The 24292-nt window shown below is 38.6% G+C and overlaps 1 pseudogene; it reads right to left on the bottom strand.

The window, feature by feature from the left end:
• LOC131907748 (fructose-bisphosphate aldolase A-like) overlaps positions 1–24074 on the bottom strand; it is a 52937-nt pseudogene extending 28863 nt beyond the window's left edge.
• Between the last annotated feature and the right edge of the window lie 218 nt (positions 24075–24292).

The raw sequence follows: 24292 nt of genomic DNA, 5'->3' as shown, positions 1-24292 counted from the left end.
TGTTCAATTATCTATTTGTCTCTCTTCTACATACCAGCTATCCATCAACTATCTTTCATCTATCCATCTACCTTCTATTTATATACCATATGTCTATATCAATAAGCTTTCTATCTTTCCATATTTATCTGTGGATTATACATGTGTATGTATATTGTTCTCTTCATTGATCTTGTCTATTTGTTTAAAAATTAATAGTTTATATTACCTGAGATTGCTACTTTAAAAAAATCTTGCCGAACAATATAAGAGTTCTAGTTTTAATATACAGTAAATTAATTGTTGGCAGGGGTGATAGCAATGCACAATGAGGAAAGGATTCTCCTAATCAGTGATGTCAGGAACATTGGATATCCACATGCCAAAGAATGAAATTGGGTTTTTGTCTTAGACCATTCCCAAATACAAACTCAAAATGCATTAAAATTTAAATGTAAGAAATATAAGACCTGAAACTGTAAAAATTCCCAAGAGAAAATATTGAGACTACCTATCTTAAAAGCAAAAGCAACTAGAACTCTTTAAAGCTAAAAATCTGCATGATGAAGGAAAAAACAAAACGAAAAGACAGCTTACAGATGGGAGAAAAATATTTGCACATTCTATCTGATAAGAAGTTAATGTTCAAAAATATTCAAAAGATGTATCCAAGTCAGCAAAACACAAACCAAAAGTCCTAGTTAAAAATATCAGACAAAAGCACAGTCAACATCTCATAAAAAGGAGGCCCAAATGAACAGGTACACAAAAAGGCTCAAGGTCATTAGTCATCAGGGGAACACAAGTCAAAACACAGGAAACTGACCCCTCACATACAACAGGATGCCTGTTGAAACACACAGTGCTGGTGATGATGTAGGGAAAATGTGAGGGGGAAAAGGGATCAGCTAAGGTGGTTTCACTATTGGATTCTGCCAAATATTTAAGAAGGAAATGATGAAGGTGCAATGTCTACCAGGAAACAAAAGCAGAATAGAGACTTTCTAACTGATTCTATGAGGTTAGCATTAGTCCAATACCCAATCCATGTAGAGAATTTTAAAGAAAGCATAACTGGAAAACAACATCCATCCCGAACCCAGACACACAAATCTCCAGTAAAGTACCAGAACCAAATCCAGTGAGGCAAAGAGAGAATCAGCCCCACACCAAGTAAATTTACCAGGTAAAAATTGACTGGCTCAACATTTAAAAATCTAATGTGTTTAATGTAGTTTGTCACATTAACAGCCTGTGATAGTTAATATTGATTATCAATTTGACAAGATCTAGAAATACCAAAGAGATAAGCCTGTGTGTACATCTTTGAGAAAAATCTCTGAAAAAAGAGCATTTGATGACATCTAACATTTGTTCACAATTAAAAGGAAATTAACTTAGCAAATTCATATTGAAGGTAACTTCCTCAAGCAAATAGAAAATCTTTAGCTGGTAAGGTACTTAGTGAGGAGAGAGTAGATGTTTCCTACCTACTGTAAGGATATTCTTTCTCCCTACTCTGTTCAGCATTGTGCTGTGCTTCATAAATTCCATGAGATGATAAGGACAGTGTCTATATGATACACCAACTCCGAAGCAAGAAAGAAACTTTCATTTAAAAAGTAACTTGGATAACTAAGTAGAAAATCTCAAAGAACGAAACAAATAAAATTGTATTCTGAAGCCAGTAAAAGAAGACAGCATGATTGCAAGATATGCCTTATTTACCACATAAAAGTCAAAGCTGCTTAACTAGTTCTGCACACCTGTAACTCAGGAAGCTGAGGAAGGAGGAGCCAAGTTCCATCACAACCTCGATTACACAGAAAGATGCTGTTTCAAAACCCCAAATCCCAACCAAATCAAACCCAAACCAAAGCAGATGTCAAATATTGTTTCTTTCATACTAGCCATAAGCAATTTAAATCAGAAATTTACACTATCATTCCTATTTATACCAATAAGTAAAGCACGTAGATGTTTCTAACAAAGCCTGCACATACCTACCTGTACTAGGAAAAACCCCCAAAACTTGAATAAAAGAAAAAGATTTGAATAAATGGAGAGACAGTTGGTTTCTGGATAGAAAGGCCCACTGTTTATCTGCTTCCCTTGTGAAAAGGGCAGGCTTCCTAGGGATATCAACCGAACACAGGCATAACAAGATACAGTAAGACTTGGCACAAAGCCTCATATCAAGGCTGGATGAAGCAACCCTATAGGAGAAAGAGGGCCCCAAAAGCTGGCAAAAGAGTCAGAGACACTGCAAGGCATGCTCCCACTGTTAGGAGTCCCACAAGAACACCAAGCTGCACAACCATAACATGTATGCAAAGGACCTAGGGCAGAGCCATTTTTTAATGGTCGCTTCAGTCTCTGTGGGCTGCTATGAGCCCTGCTTAGTTGATGCTGTGGGCTGTGTTCTCCTGGTGTCCTCAACCCCTTTGGTTCCTATAATTCTTCCTCCCCCTCTTCTTTGGAGTTCCCTGAGCTCCAAGGGCAAAGGATTGATGGAGGTCTCCACTTTGGACTTTCTCTCCACCTAATGTTTGGCTGCAGGTCTCTGCATCTGCTCCCATCAGCTGCTAGAGGAAGCCTCTGTAATGATAATTGGGCTAGGTACCGCTCTATGAGAATTGTAGAGTACCATTAGGAATCATTTTATTGATTGTTTTTCCTATCCTGTGTTTCTGGGCTATCCAGTCAATGTCGGACATGGGCTCCCTCTCGTGGTGGTGGCCTCAAATTAGACCAAAGACTCAGTATTATTATCAGTTCCCCCTACTTCATTTAGATAACATGGTTATCCAATACCAAATGATCAGCCCTGAAAACACGTATGTAAGTAAAATTATGCAGACTGAACACGTTATATGCATTTATTTAGGCATATATATATATATACACATGTATATGTGTGTGTGTGTGTATCTGTGTGTGTGTAACAACAATTAAAGAAAAAGAGTCTATGAATAACTGTCAGAGCTGAACTTTGCAATGTGCTGTGAAGCTGCACTAATCAGGACAGTGTGGAGCAGAGTAAGCACAGACAAATGGGCACACGCAGAAGTACGGAGAGAAGAGACAGTTTACACCTTAGGAAATGGGTTCTCTCTTGTGGGCAAGGGAGGAGTAATCTCTCACGCTGCCCCTGTGCTCACAATTAGTAGCCACATTGCGCATAGCAAATACAGCTTGCAAGTGTCTATGATCAATGAAAATGCAATTATATATTGACAGAAAATACCTTTTTTAAAAAACTCTTAACTAGTCTGAATTTATTACTTGATTATTTAGCTTTGTGGAGAGGTTAAAGTTGTCATGAAAATAAGATAAAACTCAATGATTTGTAAATTATGTGGGAAAGAGATTGATTTCTAATGCTTTGTAGGTCACACAGCTGCTGTGTTGGTCTGGGATCTCATAATAATTTTGGGAAGAATTATGAACTCAAACATGTATATATTACTTAGTGCAAATCCTGAATATTTCAGTGTTGACAAAAATGTTTTATTACTTTGCAATTTTAGCCTGAATTTAGTCATATAACCTATTCTATCTTCCTTCCAAACCTCCCAAAATTATACAATACTGATGTATAGGAATGTAATTTCTGCATTCCTAGTGATAGGATAAATCAATTATTGGCTGAAAGAAGAAAATGAAGGCATTTTATGAAATTTTGTCAGAAAGCACTCGTATTTGATGTAATTTTATTGTATGATGCCCTGTGCATGCTAAGCGAACACTCTGACCCTGATATTTAGCCACAGCTCTTATGTCCTGCTCTAACTGTTGCTGTGCTTTGGGGTTCTCTTTTGCAGTTTCTCTGCTTGCCTTCTCAGGGCATTCAGCCCCTCACAGGACTTCGATAAATCTCAGTATGCTGAGATGCAAGTGCAGACAGCCCATAAGTCTTCCACAAACTCACTGTCTCTATTTACAAGCTGTTATTGATCATTGTCAGAGAACTATATCACAAACAACTCAAACTCCACATATTAAATTTCTTCTTTACTATATTTCTTGAGAAAGCTCTTTTAACTCATTTTGGTTAATGACAAGATCCTCTTTCAATTATATTTGGTTAATGACTTTGCTAGTCACATAGTTCCCCATAAGCAGGAAAACCGGGTAGTCTATAAAGAAATAGCCACATCACATTTGAGTATGGAGAAACTACTGTTTCCACTATTGACATGTTAATCTCTCACCTTCCCTAGTCCTACTGTTAACCATTGCTATTACTGTGCCTTGAATATTGGTATCACTCTCAGCTTCCTGTTTTGAAGCATTACTCTTCAGTGAGATGGTAATAGGAGATGGAGCCTTTGGGAGGTAATTATGTCATGAAGTGGGAGTCCTCATGAATGGGATGAAAACTCCTAGGATAAATGAGAGGAGACAGACTCTTTCTCTTTATTCTGTACCACATAAAGACACAATAAGAAAACAACTATCTGAAAACTAGGAGGAGGGCTCTAATACAACCAACCATGCTAGATCCTTGAGCTCAGATTACCATGCTCCAGAGTTGTTTAATTTCTATTGTTTAATCCACACAACAATACCAATAGTCTAAGGCTGTGTGTGATATATCAACCCATCACTTAATGGTTTAAATTGCTATATTACTATTGCTTGCTTCTTGGGTGTTGATGGCTTCAGGTAGACAGTTTTTTACATGGACACTGTCTTTTAGTGTCAGATTTTGTTTTGGGTTGAAGTCATTTCAAAGAGGAACAGAATTAGATACTGAATTGCCTTAGTCAGTGCCTGACAGTTGAAACTTCACTGTGACTGCTAAGCAATACCTGCACGTGGCCCTACCAGAGAGCTGGCCCTTCTCATAGTCTGGTGATTTGCTTCTGAGCAGAAGTGTTCTAAAAGCCACAGATTCAAGAGATGGACAGAAAAAGCAAGAGCGAATAGAAGGGCTATTCCCACAAGTGACAGAGCCTCATTGCTCCCACTCTATTGTCTAGAGCAGTAACAAGACAGAGAAAAGTTAAAAATAAACTGCTCCTCAGTGAGGACAAGGTCAAATTGTAGAGAGGCAGAGAGACACGAGATATCGTTTTGCAACTCTCTTTGGAAAATACAATCTTAAAACCATCACATCTTTTCTTTTGTCCTCCCATGTCATTCCTGAGTAGGTGCCAGGTTGACCGAGTAAGAGCTTACTTGTTGAATAAACTCGCCATCTGACCGGTCCTTTACTTTGCCACCATCGTCAGTTTATGTAAAATAATGGTTGTTAAAGGCATGCAGCATTCATTAACGAGCCATGTTGTTTCTGACCCCGCAGGCTGTTGTTCTCTTGGCACTCAACCTCACCTCTTTGTGATTTCCTCGGCTCCCTCTCTCTTCATTTCCTATCTCTTCTGCTTATTTTTCTCATCACTCAGCTCTCAGCTTGCCCTCCTTCATCACAGCGGCAGCCCTGGGCTATGCTCAACGCTGATTGTCTTTCCCATCCATCTCCCACAAGCTCCACTTACAGTTTTTTTCTTGCATGGCACTCTTGCAGTACACATCACATTCCTTATTTATATTATTTACTTTTTGTGTTTCTCACTAAACAGAGCAACTGGAGGTCAAAGGCAGTGTTCTGGTCATCTTCATAGCATCATTATCAAGTCTGACTCAGAGCTGGCTGTCAATAAGTGTTTGTCTATGAGATACTTACGATTTTAAAAGATCTTGTTTTTTTGTATAGGTCAGACACAAGAAGATGAAGCAACAGCAGCAAATACAAAATTCATGGTTGAGGCTCCAATGATTTACTTTGGTACAATTTGATAATCAGTCTGTTGACCAAACAGATGGAAAAAAATCATCATAGAATTTTGGATTTAGAATCATGTATTTAGAAACTGGTGCAATGTTAAACATGATACACCCTCTAGTAATAATTTAATTGAAATAAATATAAAGAAAATAAAGAGTGAATAATACCTTGGAGAATAGCAAACTTTGAATAAGTATGATATGCTTTGAAAATGGCCGCCAAAGTAGCATTTGGAGACTTTACCTACTTCTGGGTCTGTCTGTCCTGATTGTGTATTTCAGAACTGGAGGGAATAATCATAGGACAGCCTCAAGGACCCAGTAGTCTACTGTAAAGCAGCCCTTTTGTAGAACTGCATTAATCACCTCACCTCTATAAGCATACACTCTGATGTATGGGCCATAGCAATGTTTTAGCACTTTGGGAATTAGTGTTAGTTCAGGTCAGGTCCTGTGTCTGTTAGTACCTGGGAGTTCTTTTAATTTCTTCTTCTCCAAAACACATTTATAAATGTAAATAGTCATCAGCTGGACACACTTGTGCATGCCTCTAATCTCAGCACTTGGGAAGCTGAGACACGAGAATTGCTGTGAGTTTAAGGTCAGCTGTGGCTACAAAGCAAGATCCTGCTTCAACCTATACCCCACCAAAAAGAGGGGAAAAAACAAAAAGAATTACAAAGGAAAGCCATCACGCACAAGCTTGTATGGTATTGCATCAATGAATGTGGGGTTGGGAAAACCCTGGCAACAGTAAAAGGTTTCTGAATCTCTAGCACCTCAGGCAGTGCTTTCCCATGCTGCCTCCCGAGATTTCACTGCACTCCCTGCGCTGCACTCCACTTGTGCTGGTTTACCATGTGACACCACCAACTGCCTGAAACACCTTAGCACGGACTGGAAACTGTTGCCTGTTAGGAATGCCTGTTCTTACTGCACACAGTTTTATACTCTTACAGAAATACAATGGTTTAATCCTGGAAGATATGTTTTGATATTTTCCCACTGTCATTTCCCATCGTGTGAGTATCAAGTGAATGTCTTTTGGATTTTACTGTGTTTGACTTTAAAATTGCTATTTGAGTTGCTGACTCCAGTTTTATAAAAAAAAACAAAAACAAAAAAAAAAACAACTATCCAATAAATTTCAGCTAAGGATTAGGACAAACTTTTCCAGTTTTGAAATGACTTTGAACATACTTCTGCCATTTTGTATTGTGCATTCCCAGCACGGACAATTATAAAATTAAAGTGAGATTCAACTCTGAAAAGCATTGGAGATGCTTAATGAGCCTAGAATAACAAATATTCAGTAAGGATAGTTGCAAGATTTAATTCTTTATGTAAAAATAAATAAGCACATTTATCTTATTAGTACATGAATGTGTTTATTGTTCAATAAATAGTAAAAGTGTCTATATATTAAATAATTGTTCTAAAATAAATTTCTTTGGGATTTATTTTCAGTAAACATTTGATTTGTATACCTGTTTTATATATTTATGTACCTGAGGCTTTGTACAAATTTCTCTGGTGAAAAGGAATTGCTACTGGAAAATGTTTAAGAATCCCTCCCCTGGATCACCTGGCCTTTTCAAGAAGTCCTGAGTTTGAAAACTGGCTCAGGTGTGCTGGTTGATTGAGGGTGCCAGACTGTTTTTCTGAGAGGGGTTAGATGTTTGTTCAGGCCATGTGGTGCTTTTCTGCTTGTACAGATGTGGTTCTGGTAACTTTCTGTTTTCTGGGAACACCATGATCAGCTTGCTAGCACCACAGATATGTGTAAACTGAACTATTTCAATGGATGCTTTTACTCATTTCCCAAGCAAGCTATTACATTCACCTTGGCTGTGGTGGTTCATAATGTCTGCCTGGCCTCAATGCCTGGAACTGCCATCACTTCCACGGCACTTGGGTTTCCCAATCCAGTGACTACAGTTTCCAGTGTAAGATCTGGGTAACAAAGCTATCTCAGAGCTCTCCAAGGATGGTAGAAATTTCTTCAGAAATTGGTAAAATGTGTGAAACATTTAGTGAAAGTCATAAGGAACAAATTCATTCTAATATTTCAACTTCCCAGAGTCTCTGAATCCAAAAGGAGCTCGGCCTGTCTGCCTTCCAGCCTCCCTCCCTCCCTCTCTGTTCTTTCCTTCCTTTCATCTTCCTTCATTCCTTTCTGTGTGTGCATATGTGTGTGAAGATATGTACACATCTGCGTGTCTATGTGTGAGAGCTAGAGGTTGACATTGGGTATGTTTGTCCATAGCTCTTCACCTTGTTTGTAGAGCCCTGATCTCACTGAACCTGAGACTTGCTGATTCAGCTAAACAGAGAGCTCCAGAGATCCTCCTGCCTCTATTTCCCCAGTGATGGGATTACAGCTGGGCTTCCAAACACCAGAATATGTGTGTTGGTCATCCAAACTCAGGTCAGTATTTTACCGATAACCATCTCTCTAGTCCCCAGCTTTGGTATGTCTACCATTTTAGCCAACCAACTTGTGCTGGTTATGTTACTTATTATTATTTTTTTCAACTTGACACAAGCTAGAGTCACCTGGGAAACTAATACTGAAGAATTACATCCCATGGGCATGTCTGTGGGACATTTTCTTGATTGATGGTTGATGTGGGAGGGCTCATTCCACTGTGGACAGTACTACCCCCTAGGCAGGTGGTCCTGGGTTGTGTAAAAAAACAAGCTGAACAAGCCATGGAAAGCAGCCAGGAAGCAGTGCTCCTCCATGGCCTCTGCTTCACTTTCAGCCTCAAGATTCCTGCTTTGGTTTCTCTCAATAATGGATTTTAACAAGTGAGCCAAAGTAAAACCTTTCCTTCCAAAGTTGGTTTTGGTCAATGTTTTACCACAGCAATGTAGACCGAAACTACAAGGTAACCAAACAAGGTCCACTTGGATCCCATGAGTGTCAACATTAAAGTCAAAACTGTAGCTGAAAGTTTTCTTGTATCCCACCTGGTCTGCAGCTGCTCAGACCCAAGCAAATACACAGAGGCTTATATTAATTAAAACTGCTCAGTCATTTGCTCAGGCTAACTATTGACTAGCTCTTACACTTAAGCTCAGCCCATTTCTATTAATCTATATGTTGCCACATGTTTCGTGGCTTTACCTGTGTGCCATTATATGCTGTTCCCTGGATGGTGGGCTGGTGTCTCCTGACTCAGCCTTCCTCTTCCCAGAATGGTCCTTGTTTCCTTGTCCTGCCTATACTTCCTGCCTGGCTACTGGACAGTCAGCACTTCATTTATTAACCAATCAGAGAAACACATATTCACAGTGTACAAAACATCTCACAGCACAAAACCTTTCTTATGGTCGTCTCACACCTTAGCATCCAGTCTTTCACATCTTTTAAATTTCTATTAGGAAATTGATATGGGTCTTTTGGGGTATATTTTCTATCTCACACCACTAGGGGGCATACTGGGACTTGAGTCTGGTCATAGGCCTGTAGGGACAGACTGGCTGTGTGGTGGTGGGGCCAGTCCTGAGGAGGCTCAGCATTGTCTCCCATAGCACTGCCCAGAGATTTCACTAGACTTTCCTCTGACAATTCAGTGCTAATCCCTTCAGACTGGATTGGAAAGGCTGACTAGGTGTTTCATCTCTCATGCCAACTGGCTTGAGGCCCAGGAAAAGGCCATGTTTCATTTTGAGTGTGAAGGCAGAAAAAAATAAATGGATAGATAACACTAGACAAAGTTAAGAGCAGAATTTTAAGGGAGCCAAATTTCAGATTCCTATTTGGAGAAAGTTGTGGAAAGTTACAGCAATTCAAACACAAACAGATGTGAGGGTAAGTTCACTTAGGTAGAAAACACTGGGACTGTGAAGTAGGTCTGACTGTTGCAAGATGTAGGCCTAGGTCCAGCTACTGGTTACTTCTTTTTACAAACATTTATCCAGGTGTGTGTGTGTGCAAGATATGTTCACACTCTTATTGCTCCTCATAGTTTTGGGAGTCACATCCTATAGTCATGTAAAACTATAAAGTGATAAATAAAAAACAAATGTAGGAACCTAGATGAAACTAGAGAAAGCACTGCTCAGGGGATGGACTAGGAGCTGCCCTGGTCCTTCCACTGAATGGGAACACGGAACCTTCATTCCTTCTAATGCCATCGGTTCATTTCTTAATCATTTAAAATAAGTTGACAGGGTTGAGAAATATTTGCCTTTCTCGGTGGCCCCAGGGGCCAGGAACAACCAGCTTGGCTACCATCAGGGCCAAAGCCAGGCCTTTGGTTGACCCACCCTAGAATCTAACCCATCTAGTACCTGCTGGAGCCGGTGGAGGAATTGGTCCTGTGGAGTGACACCCACAAGATATCCAAGACTTGTGGCAGCCACAGGATGTTCCAGAGGAGTTCTGGTGAGGATCCAGTGATGGTGGTGCACCAGAAACCAGAGGCCTGGAACCAGACCAGTGACTCATTGCAATAAACATTTGCCAGTAAAATTGATGGGACAAAGAGGTATCCTATATGGCACACTGAAGCCTCCAGTACCACCAGGACGAATGAAGAGGTGTTGGGGACGCAGGAAAGAAGGAGAAACAGAGATTTTTCTGTTGTTGTGCTTTGTGTTTTGTTTTTGTTTTTGCTTTTGCTTTTGTTCACTTGCTTTCTCACTCTGATTTGTTTCCTTATGTGGGGCAGGGGCATGGCAGGGATGAGGGGAGGATATGGGGGGACCGGGAGGTGAACAGAATTGGGGTGCATGATGTGAAACTCCCAGAGTCAATAAAGAAGTTTAAAAAAGAAATATTTGCCTTTCACCACAAATTATTCATTTACTTGTGAATGATGACAGAAAATGTGTCACATTTATAAATATAGCCAATTAATCATTTAAGCACAATTCTGTAAAATATTAAATGATCCATGTATTTTCTTTTCTAAACACGAAATATTCATGGGATTAAAAATTTTATTTGAAGCTTAGTGATTTTTTAAGAAGTAAATTAAAAAAACCTAACCTGACAGATGACTGAGATTAAGAAACATTTTAACTCATTTATTTCTCTACATGCTTGGACTATTTGGTTGTGATTCTATCACTTAGAAATGCTGGTGTAATATCCAAATGTTTTCTTATGTATTTTGGAGTTGGAGATGGGAAAAACAATTGGAAATTGGATTCTATGGTTCTAATGATTGGTATATTAAAGTGCCAGGTTGGAGATGTGGCATAAAAAGAGCTAATTTTCTGTTTTCAACTTGGACTGGGATGCGAAGGAAAACATGGTGAAGTTGCCAGGCTCCCGGGTGAGAGTGAGTTTGCTGCAGGAGAGAAAGAAAAGGCTGGTCTCCTGTCCTTCAAAACTGAGGAAGGCACCTTGAGAAACATGATAAAACTCTTTTTGAACCAGAACAGAAAGAGTTCAGAGTGGCTGAGAGGTTCCTGTGACCATGTCCGTGGCTTTAGCTGAAGAATAAAGAATGGCTCTATGCATCAGGTGGAGGATCCAAGATAGAGGTCGAGAACTAGATGTTATGATATGAATGGAGTTGTGGTCAGTGGAGTCTTAGAGGACATGCTGTTGGGTAATTAAAAGTATAAGCCATAAATTATTATCAAAAAGAAGTAATAAAAACTTGCTGTGGATATTGCTCTGTATAAATAAAACACTGATTGGCCAGTAGCCAGACAGGAATTATAGGCGGGACTAACAGAGAGGAGAACTGAGGGAACAGGAAGGCAGAGAGGGAGAGACTGCCTGCAGCCGCCGCCAGGACAACGAATATGTAAGGAACCAGTAAGCCCTGAGCCACATGGCAAAGTATAGATTAATAGAAATGGGCTGAATATAAGAGTAAGAGTTAGACAATGATAGGCCTAAGCTAATGGCCAAGCAGTTTAAATAATATAAGAGTCTGTATGTTTATTTTATAAGTGGGCTATGGGACTACAGGACCCGGAGAGAAAACTCTCCAGCTACAAAAACTGGATCTTCATTCCCTAATGAAGCTAGTAGGGGGAAAAACACAATCACAGGGCTTATGTGATAAACGCATAAAAAGACTTTGCCTTGTATCCTACGTGGTGTACTGACATTATGTTGAGTTTTATGTATTTGGAAAACACAACTTGACTCACATTCGTACTGTAAACCAAGAGTCAAGATTTTCTTCTTTCAGGAACTCTAGCCAACTGCTGTATGGCAAACTGTGGTGTTTTCAAACATTTGTTTTGTTGTGCTTTTGTCTTGTGCACTTTTCCATTTTTCTTATGGCAGCCATTTTCCCTTTACAAAACTTGTTATTCAGTACTGGTTACTAAAAAGTACACTTACAAGCATAGATACTTAAGCAGCTTGCCATTGTATATCTTTTACTCTGCTGTAGCTGTATTTCCCACAGTTGTCGAGGAGGTTTGTAGTAAGGGATATTACAGTGTAGGAGGAAAATTAAATTTCTGTACTAGATGTGACCAATCCACAAGAAAGCACACAGAAAATGAAACTGTTAGGGAGTGTACATTGGAATGCCCCTGCTCTGTACGTTCCTCTCCTTGCTCAGATCCAGGCTTCACCATAAGACAAAAATCTGAGTTGCAAAAATAAAGTAAATATGAACGGAATCTGAAAATAAAATAATTATCGACACTGTCTCAGAATGGCGTTCTTGGTCATCATGTAAACTGATTCCTTTTAGTTTTCTTGGCATTAGATTATGTAAAACTTGCCATAGTTAATAGAATTGTTTAGAAAGACTATAGTATTGAATGCATGCTGTAGCTTTCATTGATCCATCCCAACTCTTATAAACTATACAAAGGATAGATCAATATTAGCATTTCACTTACTAATTTTAAAAACAAAATCCCTAATAAACCATGTACATTGCACCTGAAGGTGTTTGTTTGACAGCTTTGTATTTCTTATATGGAACATAATGAGGTTTTATTGTCAACTAAGAAAATAGTTCATGCTCTTATAATTTGCTTATTTTATTATTATATACCTAAAGGACATTAAAATTTTTGAAACATGCCTTACTATCGATACACTTATTTTATGAAGCTTGTCTACAAAAGAGCATATTAAAAATGAAATAAAGATCTGCTATTCACATAATGTTTTTTAAAGTATTAGAATAATCTAATTAAGAAAGCAAAAATAATACCAGATGTATGACTGGTGCAGCTTTTATAGATTTGATAAGGAAATCAGTGAACAACTTATTGTAGTGGTATTGTGTTCCCCAAAATATTGTGTACCTTAATAAACTTATCTGGGGTCAGAGAACAGACAGCCACTAGATACAGAGGCTAGAAAATGGTGGCACTCACGCCTTTAATCCTAGCATTCCAGAGACAGAAATCCCTCTGGATCTCTGTGAGTTCAAGGTCACATTGGAAACAGCCAAGCATGGTGACACATGCCTTTAATCCCAGAAAGCAGCCTTTAATCCCATGGAGTGGTGGTAGAAAGCAGAAAGGTTTATAAGGCGTGAGGACCAGAAACTAGCAGCATTTGGCTGGTTAGGCATTTGGCTGGTTAAGCTTTCAGGCTTTGGAGCAACACAGTTCAGCTGAGATTCTTTCTGGATGAGGACTCAGAGGCTTCCAGTCTGAGGAAACAGGATCAGCTGAGGAACTGGCAAGGTGAGATAGCTGTGGCTTGTTCTGTCTCTCTGATCTACCAGCATTGACCCCAATAACTGGCCTCGGGTTTGATTTTATTAATAAGAACTTTTAAGACTCATGCTACAACTTATCTCTATCACATTTCAAAGTGTTATTCTCATGAATTAAGAAATATATTCATATGCAATTCTGATTTCAGCAGAAATTCTTATTAATAATTTACCATATATTTTAAAAAGAATAACCATTGGTCTGGTAAGATGACTCAGCAGGAAATGGTGCTTGACACAAAACCTGGCCACCTGAGTTGAGCCCCGGGGACCCACAGAGTGGAAGGAGAAAACACATTTGTACACAGGCAAATAAACAGATGGAATTTTAAAAGATAATCATTTATTATTCATAGTTCTTTGGCCAAGTCTCACTTGCAATTTCAGAAACATAAATGCTTTAATTTATAAATACAAAGAAGACTGCAGCATATGCAATTTCTGGTATTAAAAATGTTCACTACACACTTCCATTCCGACTTATGACAAGAAGGGTGTGAGGAGCTGGCTTTGCCAAGGGTGGTGCTAGCTGGTACAGATGACATAAGTATGATTAGTATAACCCTAACAATAAGCTTATTTGGGTTATTGTTATTAGCACCACTTCAAATCATCATGAGCTTCTTTTTTTTTTTTCTTCATAAGACTGATTCTCTCTGTGGTGTATGATCAGAGCTTATACTGCTCATTGTTTCATTGCCTACATGACTGATGAGATGTTTATTCTGATTCCTCCCTCCCCTATTGCTACAAGCTATTGCTGATATGAAGTGATCTATGAGTCAGCTTTGATTAGAATTTTGGTATTGATTAAAGTTAACTGATAATGAGTATATGTGACATATATTTTTTTTCTAGTGAAAGAAATATAAGCAATGTATCTTGGAATCACTGATGTTAACCCTTACCTGTCGTCCATGCACAAAATGTTTTATATTTAGCTGCTGAATGCCTAGCTCAGTCTTCTTAGAAAAGATTGAAATTCTCCTTCTTTGAGGTTCCAACTACTAGAAGCACTCACTTCCTGCCTTGTGCTCCTAAGGATTGCCTTCAGGTATAGGAGAAGGATGCATAGGTGAAACATGAACTTAGTATCTAGGATTAACCCATAGGGCATCCGTAGGGTGCCATGGCAACCTACATGGGAGAGTTGGACCCAATAGAGAAAGTTAGAGGGGGCTGTTGTTAGGCCCTTCCCTCACTCAAACTCTACAACTCTCCCTCACCTCCTATTTGACATAACCCCAAAGTGTCTTCCTGTTGGATCTCTATTTTATTATGATCTTCCATAGTCACTGAACTTTTTAGAAAGTGGTATTTCATAGCAGGTAGTTAAAAACAGACTTGCTGATTGGGTCAGGTTTAAAGTCAGCTTACTTTTTCTGTTTTGAAAAGTCTGCTTTTCTATTGTGTTTCATACTAAAAGCTTTTCAATGAGGGACCCTCATGTCCTATATTCAAATATGATATACTATGAATTCAGGACTATTTCTTGGAGCATCTCTGGGTAAACAGGAAGAGCGGTTTGGAGTGTCAGGTCCAAAGTTCAATATTCCATGCCACCAGAAGATGGCACTGTCGTGTACAGAATGTACCAAGACAGGTGGCTAGTAACTTCCTTAGTGCTCCTTTGTGTCTCTTCTAATCTTGCTGAATTTCCTCTGGAGTTTAGTGAAAGAAAACACAGGGGTGAGGCCTTGTCTCCAAGTTGACAGGCTCTGAAAAATTACTACATTCATGTGACGGACATGCCAGTCACACACCCACAGTTTTTGTTCAAAAAATAAAAAAAATCCCACATTAGTAGAAAAATTCCGCTACGATTAGTAATTATGTATGGCTTCAATCAGAAACTAATAATCACACAATGTATCTGTTTTGCTTCTACAAAAGAGTATGTCTATCATATGTAACTTTACTTGCTATCAATTAAGAAAACCCAGACTGTTTTGCCAATGCCTATGATTTAAGTAACAGCTCATTTAAAGCATAGGGAACAGGCTGCCAACATCCACATTTTAATTTAAGATGAATGAATGTCACAAATAGAATATGTACATCTCATTTGATTGTGAAGATGCTGCTGTTTGTGTTCTGAGAGATCTTATCATTGAAGTTTGCTTCAGTCTTGCAAAGCCTATGTGTGTGTGTGTGTGTGTGTGTATGTGTGTGTGTGTGTGTGTGTGTGTGCAGGCAAGCAACCAAGATAAGTATGGAAACCTGTTCATGGCTGAAGAATTTTTCTTGGCATGTTTATTTGAAGAACAAACACTGAGGGTAGGAAGTAGATACGGATTTAAATTCCAGGCGACAGAGAAAGTGGAATAGGAGGTACTTGTGGTTTGAACAGCTGGACTTGACTCAGGTCACTGGCTGGTTTGACAAGCTGGTTATCAAAGGCAAGATCAGGAATATTTTCAGCTGGGTAACTTGTTTTTAATATAAAATTTTTGCTATTTTTGGCTTCCTGTTCATATAGTCCTACATCGAAGACCACTTTAGTAAATGTATCTATGTGTTAAAAAAGAGCAACTTGTATTGGTCTAGCATGTCTTATAGATACTCCTAAATTTAAAAAAAAATGCATTCCCTTTTCTGACTCAGTGAATCAATCACTAGTTCTTCTTGAAAATAAAAACAGAATTATATAGGCAATTTCTATTTAGCTTAAGTTTACTATGTGCCAAGTCTCTTTTAGAGTTTTTTTTTTAAACATGGATTATTCCCTTCTAGCAAATCTGTGAAATGGCTTTTTTTATTATTCCTATTTTCATGTGCAAATATTGGAACACAAGGTTGGTAAGTTACTATGCTAAAGAGAGGCCAGTTTGGTATTCACTAAGTCAGGTATTACAGATCTGCTTTAAAAAAATTTTAAAATAGCCAGGTGGTGGTGGCTTATGCCTTTAATCCCAGCACTTGGGAGACAGAGGCAGGTGGATCTCTGTGAGTTCGAGGCTATTACACAGAGAAATGCTGTCTTGAAAACCAGCTCCCCTCAAATAAAAATAATTTGTTTTTTATGTATATGGATGTTTGTCTGCATGCATATTTGTGTTCCACATGGATCCTGGTGCCTGAGAAGGCCAGACGATGGCATCAGATTCTCTGGAACTGGAGTTAACAGACAGTAGTGAGCATCCATATTGGTGCTGGAAATCTAACCTATGTTCTTTGTAAGAGCAGCAAGTGCTCTTAACTGCTGAGCCATCTCTCCAGCCCCTACAGACCTAACCACAGTGTCTCATATTGCTTCCCTGAAATGCATGGCTATGCCATTTGCTGTTTTTTTTCTTACCACTTTATTTTAAAATTTATTGTCAAATTTTTGTGCTGAGAATGAGGTACATGCTGAGTTTTCACTCTGCTCCTAAACTAATGCTGTCCATGGAATGGACTTATTTAGAAGCTGATGGTAGTTCTCCTTTTTTGTCATATTGAAAAATGTTCAGAAAAACAGGGACCATTCCATCTTACTTCAACATATAGTTCCTTTTAGTTGAAAAAGAATGACAATTAGTAGTTAAGGGGTCACCAGATTCTAAATGCCTTCAAATTGTGATCCTACTTTTAAAAACTACATATGCGTGTTAGCGTATTTAATTGTACAAAAATGGTGTGTTTCACATGATGGTTTCACTATGGATTTTTCTATATGTACATAAGGCACTTTGGTTATTAGCTCCCCCCCCATGACCCACACTTGCCTCACTTTCACAGCTGCTCTCTTTATTCCCTACAAGTTCTCCTTTGATTTTCTTGCCTTTTTAAAAAATCCACATATGAGAGAAACATGCAATGCCTGTTTGAGTCTGGCTTATTTTACTTAAAATGATCTCAGTTTTGAGATAGAAAAGGATTTGTCTCATTTTCTGTTCTAGCTTTGTGACTGATAGAGTCCATTTGACAGGCTGGGATTATGGTGGGTATTTGGCCATGGAAAATTACAAAATTTATTGCCCTGTGTGTGAATGCAGTGTCTAACTTGGGACCTAACACAACAGTATATGTCGTAACAGTTTAAAGCAGACTTCAAAACAATGAACTCTCACATACATTTCTAGATAGGATTTTTTCAGTGTGGAAGAGATGAGAAACATGCTAAGGTAAATATCTATGCCAATTTTTATGGGTTATTGATTTCAACACAACTTTAGAATCTTTTGAGACTTCTAGAGATTAGAGACAATGAATTATTTATTTACCCAAGGTCAAAAGGACACAGAAGATTTTGTACTGGCAAATAAAATAGAGATTTCCAGATGACGGGACCACTAGATATAGTCAGTTAAGCCAGTGTTTTGTTAATATAACAGTTTTTTTGAGTGTGTATGCCAGGGAAATACCCAATCAGGATATCTTAGTTCTTATAAAATTTATATGTTGGTGAACTAATACATTTGAATAAATATATCAATGAATAAGTATTTATTGATCACCTTACTATGAGGTTAAAATAACTTAAAGGGGGATGTAGAACCAGGAAAATCATGGTCTAATGTGTTGAGTTTTAGTTCTTCCTTGAATGTTTATAGAGTATATAATTGTGCTTATTTCTTCTTCTGCTCTTACAGTCAGTAATCTTGGCTAAAATGAAGTCTAGTTCCCTAGAGAGATTTTGATCTAGTTGGGGATGCAAGCCATATCCTATGATCATTTCTCCTTGGACCTATGAGAATGTAACTAATGAACCAAAGAAAAGCAGATAAAGCTATATAATGATACAATCAAATCTATATTCATTCAGGGAGAAGAAAGCTTAGAATAGCCTGAGGTACAGCTCATGTGTGATGTGGGCTTTGGCTGGGCTGTGAAAGTTTGGTATGTTTTGAACAGGGGAAAAATAGTACACATGTGCCTTCTAAAGAGAGGCAAATGGTTAAGAAGAAGAAGAGCAAATGGTTAAGAGTGGAGCAGAGAGAACAGTGATAGCTAAATCTTCTTAATGGAAGAGTCCTGGCAGTTAGCTGTGGTAGACCCAAACACAAGCCAGCTTCCCTTAATGGATTTCTTAGACTATGAAGAATATTTACGATTAAGAGCCTTTGCTTGATGAATTTCATATTTATTCCAATTTGATATTACTGGAGAAAACCAATTCCCTTTTAATTTCATTCTCCCATAGGAGAAGAATGTGTATTTCCTATCAATTAAATTAAGTTAGTAATTTAATTATGTGTGTCCAAAAGCACATGGCTCTGATATTTCTGAGACCAAGATTGATAGAAAAGTTTCTCTGGAGTGAGTCTTATGTGCATTATCATAGCTTAGAAATCGATAATGCTAGTGCATATTCCCTTGTATCAAGAATGCAGTTTGAATAGTGTCTTTTGGAATAAAGGGAGAGATGAATAGAAATATGAATACATTTATGGATTATTACTGAAGATAAGAGTCCATTAATTTTAAAAATGTTTTTGATGTGTGTGTGTGTGTGTGTGTGTGTGTGTGTGTGTGTGTGTGTGTGTGAGAGAGAGAGAGAGAGAGAGAGAGAGAGAGAGAGAGAGAGAGAGAGAGAGAGAGAGACCTTCCTCTCCTTTTCACTACCTTATTCACTTTAAAAATGAGAGTACCTTTCTTGGAGCTGGAATCTTAACGTTTGAGCTAGAGTGGCAGCTTGATGAGCCCCTGGCATCCACCTCCATCTGGATTCGAAAGCTGGAAGACCATACCTGGCTTTTCACTGAGGTGCTGGGCATTCAAAAGCAGCTCCTCATGCTCAGAGTGCAAATTCTCCTGTCCATCTAGTCATCTTCCAGCTCCTACAAAAACACTAGTTCTGTAAGAATATTGTTCTTGGAATGAAGGAGAAGTTTTTATATGAAAGTAGAATAAATATAAGAAATGGAAAGCTAATAAAATTTAAGATCTAATCTTACTTTTTTTCGTACAAATCAGTTCTGTTATTATTTCACAGTTGCATAATTAAAAATACATATGGTGGAACTAATTTTTATAACTGACAACTCAGTATTTGCCACAATTCACCTGTACATTCTAAATAATTCAATTGTGTGGTTGCCTGATACATGTTGGGATGCTTTAAAAGTGCGAGACTGTAACATCACAAAACATTTTCAAAGTAGTGATAATATTATGGATTTAGAACTCGAATCTAGATCTCAAAAACAGACTATGACAAAATGGTTCTTTTTTTTTTCAGTGCTTGGATCCAGAAGCTGCCAGACAGGTAGGAAAAAGGTTATGAAAAAGATTTTTTTTTTTGAGAAATTTGGATAATCTGTTTCAATTTAAACATGATAGCAAGCATGGGTGGTTTCAAGTATACTTTACTTTATAGTAAGACAAATCTGAATCTTTAAGCACTTTTATCAGCGTTCAGGTAGGAACCCTATTTCACATCAAGGTAGTTGCTGTGGTCAGTTCTGGAAATGTTTGCTTTCCTTGGGACCCAATGCTGAGGAGCTTTGGCACCTAAAGGTGGTGTCCTTCAGTAATCCAGAGAAGCAGAAACTCAATGTCACCCGAAATGGCAATTAGCAGTAGCAGCATTAGACAATCTAAGTGGATGTGGAAAAGCCCAAAAGGTTACAACCCTACACAAAGAACTACAGGCAACTAAGGAATGCAGAGAGGGAGGAATAATCTTCCCGAGGAAGAGCACACCAACTGGTCATCACTATCAAATGGTCAGACCTGAAAACATACATGCAGGTAACATTTTACAGACTGAGTGGGTTATACTTATGTATTTAGCAATATATATATATATATATATATATATATATACACACACACACACACACACATATATATGTAATAATAATTAACGAAAAAAGAGACCATGACTTTGAAAAAGAGAAACAAGGAGGGGCATGTGGGAAAGTTTGGAGGGAGGAAAAGGTGTTATTATATTATGATCTCAAAAAATAAAAGAAATAATTTTACAAAGAACAAAACCACATGATGTGCTGGTATTACGGGGTTTAGCATACCATCGACATAATCGTCTGCATATCCTAATCATCATTCAAGGCTCTGTCGTTCAAACATATGGCCAAGCATTCTGTGTTTTCTGGAATTCCCATTTGATTCTGTTGATGGTTTTCTCCTTCACATTCAGGTGGTTTGGGCTGTGCAGTGTAGAGATTGAATCTTTTCTCACAGTTGATTATTTCCCTTAATCACATGATTGTTTTTATGTTCACAGGACATAGCAGTATAATGAAACTTTAAATTTATACTCTGTCAGCAGTTCCTGAGAAGAGCAAATACATACAGACAGGCATACACACACACACACACACACACACACACACACACACACACACACGTGAGATGTATCAGAAGATGATAGGGAAATGCCGTGAGTTTCAGTCCTACATCAAGAACTACAGGCAACTAAGGGATACTGAGACTGGGAGGAAGAGTGTTCTCCAGGAAGGAGTATACCAACTCCTATCCAATACCAAATGGTCATCCCTGAAAACATACACACAAGTAACATTATATGGACTGAACAGTCTGATTTAGGAATATATATGTATACACATATATGCATACAGTAATAATTAGTGAAAAAAAGGCCATGAATTTAAAGAGTGAGAAAAGGTTCATCAGAGGAGAGGGAACAAAGGGAAGGGGAAATGTTGTAATTACATTATAATCTCAAAACTGAAAATGAATATTCACCACACCCTTTAACCTGTTTTAAATTTGTTTTCTTGAATTTTCGTCTTAGGTTAGAGATTTGGGGACCCATTTTCTCTGAGCTTGAAAATCTGACACAAAGCGATAAACGCTATGTATTTCAGTTTATTAGCTTTAATCCTGGTCTGTGCTGTGTCTCAATATGAGCATTACTAAAAAAAAAAAAAAAAAGAACAGAAAAACTCAGCTTAGATGATAAATTCCATGACCATAGCAAGAACAAAGCACAGCTCCTCATGTTTGCTCATCAGATCCTTTTTAGTGGCTTCACTGTCCCATTTATCCAAGAGAAAGTAGAATCACTTAAGAGCCCAATATTATTGATGATTGTCTTATTCTGCATTTTATTATGTGTGGCTTCTTTTTTAGCTCACTTTCCCATAGAATGATGTACAAAGTGTCCATAAATATCTTCAGAAAAAAAAACCCTGTTAATAGTTTATTGTAATTTCTGCAGCATAGGATAGCTATCTATGGCAGGATCTTCTGACCTGATAGAAAAAGGCGGTGGGAGCAGGGGGTGGGTGTGGTGAGTAGGAGGTGAGCTTTTAGAACTGTAGGGGCTAAGTATGCCTGATATTAAAGGTGAAGTTTTGGCAAGTAGAGAGCTGGGTAGAACAAGGTAGTTTATAACCTGCCAATCCATTGCTCAGTTACTTGATGAGAGGGACAAGAAGCAGATGTGAATCAGCAGGATGCTCACCAGAATAGTCTTCATGGACTAACTCTTAGTCTTGGTAAGTGAACTGCTTTAGATTAGAATTGCATCTTACTGAAGGTTATTTTTGGAGTTGGTTACTAAGCTATTTTTACTCCTTTGTTCAGATCAGGAAATTACTTTCATCCATGGTAACTCAGCTTTAGAATAACTTTTGTCTGTTAAATTGAAATAGAATTTGTTGTTTTCAGCTCAGTAATTTTTTTTTTTTTTTTTTTTTTTTGTGTGTGTGTGTGTGTGTGTGTGTGTGTATGTGATGAGTTTATCTTTTGGTCTACTAGCATGTACTGAAAGTGGAGAGAGTCCTTGTTATCTATGATTACTATGAGCCTTTGCCCAGTAACTGTGCATCTCTCAGCAGTTTTAAATCATTTATGATAATGAGAGTTTTCGATTCTGTATTAGCTGGATCACACCCATGCATTCTGCTATGCATTTTACTGCCTAGTTTTTATTTGTATCTCAAATTTCTTATACCAAGTGGTGTATAAAATCATTTGACTTTTAGGATGATGCCAAAAAAAAAATCTGTCTCTTCTGAATCTGGGATGACTTAGTACCAAAGTATCCAACACGATTCCACTTCTGTACTTGTATTTAGGTTGAATTCTTAGAGTAATTATTAAGAAAATCATTACATTTTTGCAGCAACAAATCAAGTCAAATAACATTTTGATATAAGAAAACTTTAACTTAATTGTAAACTGTGGCTTTGGGTTTAAAATGGCTCAGAAATGACATGGCGTAGGAGGGAAATGTGCTACACTGATTATTGTGAAGTCCTGAGAAAGAATGATAGCAGAAATTAATGTATAGATGATGTGTTAAAAAAGAAAAGTCCATCCTAGCACTCAGGAGGCAGAGGCAGGTGGATCTCTGTGAGTTCGAGACCAGACTGGTCTAGAGTGAGTTCCAGGACATTCAGAGCTGTTATACAGAGAAATCCTGTCATAATAAAAACAACAAAAGAAAAAGCCATATGTTATCTCAATATTAGTAAATATTTGAATAAATTTATAAGAAATTACTATTATTATTGTTGTTGTTAATTTGTTTTTTGAGATAAGTTTCTTCTGTGTATAGCCCTGACTGTCCTGGAACTCACTTTGTAGACTAGGTTGGCCTTAGACTCACAGATCTGTTCTCCTTCTCTGTCTACTGAGTGCTGTGCCACCACGCCCAACTATAGAAATTATTTTCAACAATGATTTTCATTGTTAAAGATTTTGATATTCCAAGTAGTTCAAGTTCATTGTTTCAAAAATGCTATGGTAATGTCAAATGCACTTTCCATCAAAATCAGAGAAGCTATTTATTAAAGTATTTTAATAACTAATTCACCAATGATAGTTTATTATAACAATAATAATTAATAAATCAATTTATATAGATTATATTAAAATAAAATTTAAAAATAATTTATGATGAGTTTGTATTTTAATGTTAAGGTCATATGGTGATAAATTACTTGTCTAACAGCAGGATTAAAGAAATGCCATTTTTGGCTACGCAGGGGTGGGCTGGGGCAGAAAACAGGCAGAGGCCGCTGAGGCCAGGCCCATCTCCCTGGGGTGGGGGCCACTATGATAAGCAAGTATGTGGAGAAGAGATGGGAGAGAAAGAGAAGTAGAGTGGTTTGTGCACCATGAAGAGAGGCGGAACCGGAAACACGAAGACAGGAACAGCCTGCTATGAGAAGCCTGCGCTGCCCCCTGCCACCTGAGGCTATTGTGATATCTGGACCTGTGCTGCCACCGAGGGCCATGTCTGGGTCCCAGCCCTTCTGCAGCAGGCGTCTGTGTCAATGTCCGTGTCTGTGGCTCATGTTACCAACAAAGACCATGTGGACCTTCTTGGTCTGGGCTGCGCTCTGAGGCCATGTTGATGTCGGAGTACTGTGCTGGCCCAGCAGCTCGCCGGCCACCACATGGTGGTGCCACGGGTGAGATGGTCCAGCCCTTCCATGGATGCAGCCCTCGCCCCTTTCCTAGCCTGGGTGAAGTGGGGTAGGGGGGTGGGGAGGGAAAGCTGGCCCCCGTGGCGTGCGCATGGGAGAGCTGGAGGGCTGACTAACTCAACGACTGCTCTGGCCCAGATCCAGTGCCTTGAGTTGGCCCACGCCATCTTTGAGCTGCTGGAGAATGTGAAGGGGCCGATCTTATGGAACCATAGCTACAGGATCTTCGTGACTCCCGGAGGATATCCGGTAACAGCAGGATATCCAAGGGGAGTCTTGGTAAGGGTCCAGTATCCATGGTGTAGCAGAAGCCAGAGGCCTCGAACCAGACTATTGACTGATTACAAGGAACGTTTGTGAATGAAGCTGGTTCGAAAAAAGGGTATACTGTGTGACACACCATGACACAATGGAGCTTCCACAGGGAGACTTAAAAAAGTGTATTTTCTATCTTCGAGACAGGGTTTCTCTGTGTAGCTTTGGTGCCTGTCCTGGAACTCGCTCTCTAGACTAGAC

This window comes from Peromyscus eremicus, chromosome 4, assembly GCF_949786415.1.
Source record: "Peromyscus eremicus chromosome 4, PerEre_H2_v1, whole genome shotgun sequence".
In the NCBI taxonomy this organism is placed as follows: domain Eukaryota; kingdom Metazoa; phylum Chordata; class Mammalia; order Rodentia; family Cricetidae; genus Peromyscus; species Peromyscus eremicus.
This window is presented reverse-complemented; position numbering and strand designations above follow the sequence as displayed.